Here is a 5,501-nt window from a genome sequence, read left to right as displayed (position 1 = left end):
AATGTCCCGCAATTTAGGCTTGTGTAGTATCGCCTCATTATTTGATCAGGTTATACATCTTTGGGCAAAAATGGTATTCAGATGATGCCGTGTTTTCCTAGGGCATCGCATCAGAAGGCACATGTTGTCATGTGTGCCGTTGGTAGTGATGCTGAACTTGATCACTTGTGTGAGATCGTAGAAAATAGGTATTGGTCTCTGCCCTTGGTTCCTGGAACAGGGCTCCTGAACCCCTTGTAATGTCCTTTTTCTAAAAAAATTTATTTAAACCCAAGTTAGTTAACATATAGTATGGTGATGGTTTCGGGAGTAGAATTTAGTGATTCATCACTTATATATAACACCCAGTGCTCATCCCAACAAGTGCCCTCGTTAATGCCCCTTGCCCATTTAGCCCATCCCCCCACCCAACACCTTTCTAGCAACCCTCCATTGGTTCTCTGTATTTAAGAGTCTGTTATGGTTTGCCTCCCCTTGTAATTTCCTAAGTTATTGGAGCACTAGGATCATGTTTTGTTCTAGTATTTGGTCTTTCACCCCAGGTCCTGACACTGAGCTCCTGAAACTCTTGTGATTTTCCTAGGGTGATAGGAGTGTCTTTTGCTCTAATGGTGGGCTCCTGGATGGCTCTTGGATGAGGGCTGGTCACCTGAAAGACAAAGCCATGATTAGATGTTTTGAGCTTTCAGCCCTGCCTCTCACTCCCTCTTGAGAAGAGAGAAGGGTCAGAAATGGAATTAATGATCAATCATGCCTAGGTGATGAAGCCTCTACAGAAGCCCCCAGAGTATGGGGTTCAGAGTGCCTCCAGGTTTTCCAACACATCCACACATGGAGGATGACATATCCCAGCTCCATGGCGACAGGAGTTCCTGTGCTCAGGACCCCTCCCAGAGCTCGCCCTATGGATGTTCATTTGGCTGTTCCATATCCTTCATCGTAGCTTGTCATAAACTGGTTAACACAAGTGTTTCCCTGAGTTCTGTGAGAAGCTCTAGCAAATTAATTGAAACTGAGGATGGGGTTGTGGGAGCTTTTAATTTGTTGCCAAATTGGACAGAAGTTGTGGGTAACCTGGGGACCTACTGCTTATGACTGGCATCAAAGTAGGGTGGGAGCAGTCTTGTGGGACTGGGCCCTTAATCTGGGATCTGATCTATCTCCAGATAGATAGTGTTAGAGTTGAGTTAAATCATAGGATACCCAACAGGTGTTACAGAGAATTTCTGGTGTGAACCACCCCACTCCTGCCTCAACCACACATTTGAAGTGTCAGAAGTGAAGTGTTGTGTGTGAGTCATAAAGGGGACACACCGGACTGAGCTGGGTTTTTCTTATACAACTTGGTTAGGGTGGTGTCCACCAGATGTCTTCACTGTAAAGGTACATTTTCTCTTTGTAATTAATAAGTGCTTTCTGGGGAGATACTTGAAGACTGTATGAGTATTTTGTTCCCCAACAATTTTCACCAATGTTTTTCACATCCATGAATGATCTTACCTGAATCAATTATTACTATGGTGATTGCAAAATGATGATTTTCTAATTTCTTTTACATTTATTAGCTGACAATCTTCTCTGTAGCAGAGCTCTCTCTCCATTCTTCTTTTTTCTTTCTTTCTTTCTTTTTTTTTTTTTTTTTTTTTGATTAGAGTGTAGTTATGCACTCATGGATTACCTTTTTTTTTTTATGGAATGCTTTCTGAATTTGCATGTTATCCTTGTGAAGGGCCATCTAATCTTCCCTGTATCATCCAATTTTAGTAGATGTGATGCTGAAGTGAACACTGGATTATTTTTTAATTTAATGTATAGCGACCCTTTATCACCATTGTTCATTTTGATGTTCAACTTGTCCCAGATTTGACCAGCGGGAGATGCTTTAAGCCAGGTTTTGTGTGCTTTAATGCGTCTCCAGTAGCTTTGAGCACTTCTTTGCTCTCTGGCACAACAAGATATTCTAGGTTTACTTTTACCCTTATTCTAAATAGCAGAAAAAGGAGGCCCAGAGAAGTAAAATGGCTTGCTGCCTCACGGTATTTGTGAGATCCTAATCAAGCTCAGGACTTTAAATTCCAAATTTCTAGGAAAGTATTAAGCTGATAGGCCAGGCTTTCCTGTAGTGCAGAAGGGACCTTATCAAGACATGTAGACCCCCAAACCAGCCGAATCTTTAGCTGACTGCACTCAGAGCTTGCCTAATAAGATGAAAACATTTGGATTATAACTTTGAACTTAGACAATTAGCAACAGATTCCCAGGATATTTTTTTGATTGAGGAAGTTATAATTTGGGGGGAAAGAGCATAGGTTTTGGATTCCAAAAGAACCAAGTTTTCCTTTAAAACCCAGGCAGGTTCTTCCCTTGTATTTGTCTTTGGGCAAGTTACTTCACCACGTTGAATCCCAGGCTCTTCCATCTGTAAAATGGGTTCATTCATAGAAACTGCTTAGTCTAGTGTCTGATACATGTTAAATGTTCAATAAATGAAAGCTACTTTACCAACAAGACTGTTATTATTAAAATCTGAGAAAATTCTGTTATTCTGAATTCTGTTATTCTGGGTTAAGGTGATAGAAAAAGCAATGGATTTGGATTTGGATTTAGATTTTGAAGATCTTACTCCCTCTCTGTGACCTTAGACAACTCTTGTCCTCATAAATGAATTTCATTTTCCTCACTTGTAAATCAGGGCTCATGGTCCCTCCCCTGCAAACTTCACAGCATCACTCACCAGATTTCATAGCACTTACTATATGCAGAATAATCAGAATCTTAACATTAAAAGCAAAAGGTAAACATCACTGTACCCCTCCTTTAACACATGATCGATTGGCAGGTTCAGAGCCACTGAACAGGGATTCCGTCCCGCTCTCTCAGACATGCCCTCTTTCCTTTACATCACAGTGTTCAGAAGAGCAAGTAAGAGCTGGATATGACAGTGTTCCGTAAAGCTGCAGCACGCTCTAAAGGTGATAGAGTATAATCAGCAGTATAATTACATTCCTTCCGTGGAAAACATCATTGGGAGGAGAGCAGGAGACTTCGGGTATTTTTTTTTTCTTCTTGTCTATCTTCAAGATGATTTGTGAGGGTCTTAGGTTGATGTTATCTACCAGGGGCCCTTACACTTCAAACAATAACTGGCTGAAGGTAGCAGAGATTCAAGCCAGTCCAGAAGCAAATACCTCAACTGAGAACACCGATAAGAAAAGCTCTTTGAAAGTGTAGTTTATCTAGGATACCATTTCTTTTTTGTTTTTTTTTTAATTTTCTTTTTATTATTTTTAAAAATTGTATTAATTTTTAAATTTTAATTCCAATATAGTTAACATACAGTGTTATGTTAGTTTCAGATGTACCATATAGGGATTCAACAGTTCCATACATGACTCAGTGTACTCTTTAATCCCTATCGCCTGTTTCACCCATCCCTCCACCCACCTCCTCTCTGATAATTATCAGTTTCTTCCATACAGTTAAAAGCCTGTTTCTAGATTTGTATTTTTCCTCTTTTTTTTTTTTTTGGTTTGTTTTGTTTCTTAAATTCCACTATGAGTGAAATCGTGGTATTTGTCTTTCTCTGACTGACTCATTTTGCTTGGCATTATATCCTCTGGATCCATCCATGGTGTTGCAAATGGCAAGATTCATTCTTTTCTATGGCTGAGTAATATTCCATATATATATATGCATACCACATCTTCTTTATCCATTCATCTCTCGATGGACACCTGAACTGCTTCCATAATTTGACTATTGTAAATAATGCTGCAATACACATAAGGGTGCATTTATCCTTTTGAATTAGTGTTTTTGTATTCTTTGGGTAAATACCCAGTAGTGGAATTACTGGATCATTAGTAGTTTTTTTTTTATTTTTTGAGGAACCACCATACTGTCTTCCAGAGTGGTTAGACCAGTTTGCATTCCTACCAACAGTGCACAAGGGTTTATTTTTCTTTACATCCTTGCCAACACTTGCTGTTTCTTGTGTTTTTTGTGTTAGCCATTTTGATAAGCGTGAGGTGATATCTCATTGTAGTTTTTGATTTGCATTTTCTTCATGGCAAGTGATGTTAAGCATCTTTTTATGTGTCTCTTGGCCATCTGTATGTTGTCTTTGGAGAAATGTCTGTTCATGTCTTCTGACCATTTTTTAATTGCATTACAATAAAACCTTGGTTTGCAAGCATAATTTGGTCCAGAAGCATGCTTGTAACTCAAAGCACTTGTATATCAAAGCAAATTTCCCCATAAGAAATCATGGAAACTCTGATGATTTGTTCCACAACCCCAAAATATTAACATAAAAATGGTTACAATGCTGTAACATAATACAAAATAATAAAGAACACACAAAATATAAAGAAAAAGAAACAAATGAACCTGCCCTTCCCTTTGAAAACCTTCGTGGCTGGTGTGAGGGAGACAAGAGAGAGGAGGGTTATTGTGTAGGACGACTTTCACTGTCACAAATGGAATCACTGCTCTCTATTGGCTCAATGGAATCTTTCTTTTTGTGCAACTTTAACAAGACACCTATCCATTGACACTTGCTTTTGTCTCTTTTTGAGGATCTTGTGGAAATGTGACATTGCATTGTCATTAAACAGATTCATTGCTCGCACTGCTATAGCCTTATCCGGGTGGTGCTTTCCTACAAAATTTTGCACTGTTTCCCACATTATACACATCTTTCTAATCTCATTTGAAGTGAGGGATTCCCCCGCCATTTTCTTCTCCTTCTCTGCAGACGAGATCTCCTCCATAACCTCTTGATGTTGCTCGAGATGCAGACCCATCAGTATGTTGGTGGTCAACTCCTGGCCATGTTCCTCCACCAGCTCTTCAATATCATCCGTATTCACCTCCAGTCCCATGGTCTTCCCCAAGGACACAGTTTCATTGACAACTAGCAGCTCCTATTCATGAGCAAGCCCTCTAAGCCACGTCCAAGAACACAATCAGGCCACAGCTTTCTCCAAGCAGAATTGAGGGTTCTCTTGGTGACCCCATAGTAGGCTTTATCCATGATCTTGAGGCAATTCACAATGTGGAAATGATTTTTCCAAAACTCTCAGAGGGTTAGGTTTGTTTCTTTGGTCACCTTGAAGCATTGCTGAAATAGTGCTTTTGTGTAAAGCTTTTTAAAATTCAAAGTGACCTGCTGATCCATGGGCTGGAGGATTGGAGCAGTGTCGGAGGAAGGAACTTGACCTTGATGAATCCAATTCCTCCAGTAAGTCGTCCTCAAAGCCTGGAGGATGAACAAGAACATTATCCATAACCAGCCAGGCTTTGAGTGGCAGATTCTCTTCTAAAGTGTATTTCTTCACTGCAGGACCACAAACCTTGTTGATCCTTTCAACAAACAAGATACGAGTGACCCAAGCCTTGCTGTGGGGCTTCCACAGAACATTTAACTGGCTCTTCTGCACCTTGCATTTCCCGAAGGCTCCTGTATTCTCAGAATGATACATGAGCAGGGGCTTGACTTT

General features: G+C 40.0%; 1 non-coding gene across 1 annotated transcript; it reads right to left on the bottom strand.

Moving 5' to 3' along the window:
• Positions 1 to 1,684: 1,684 nt before the first annotated feature.
• LOC113592927 (U6 spliceosomal RNA) lies at positions 1,685 to 1,788 on the bottom strand. The gene has a single exon (XR_003412929.1). It is a non-coding gene; the product is annotated as a U6 spliceosomal RNA (small nuclear RNA).
• Between the last annotated feature and the right edge of the window lie 3,713 nt (positions 1,789 to 5,501).

The sequence above is a fragment of the Acinonyx jubatus genome, chromosome D4 (assembly GCF_027475565.1).
Source record: "Acinonyx jubatus isolate Ajub_Pintada_27869175 chromosome D4, VMU_Ajub_asm_v1.0, whole genome shotgun sequence".
NCBI classification, from domain to species: Eukaryota; Metazoa; Chordata; class Mammalia; order Carnivora; family Felidae; genus Acinonyx; species Acinonyx jubatus.
This window is presented reverse-complemented; position numbering and strand designations above follow the sequence as displayed.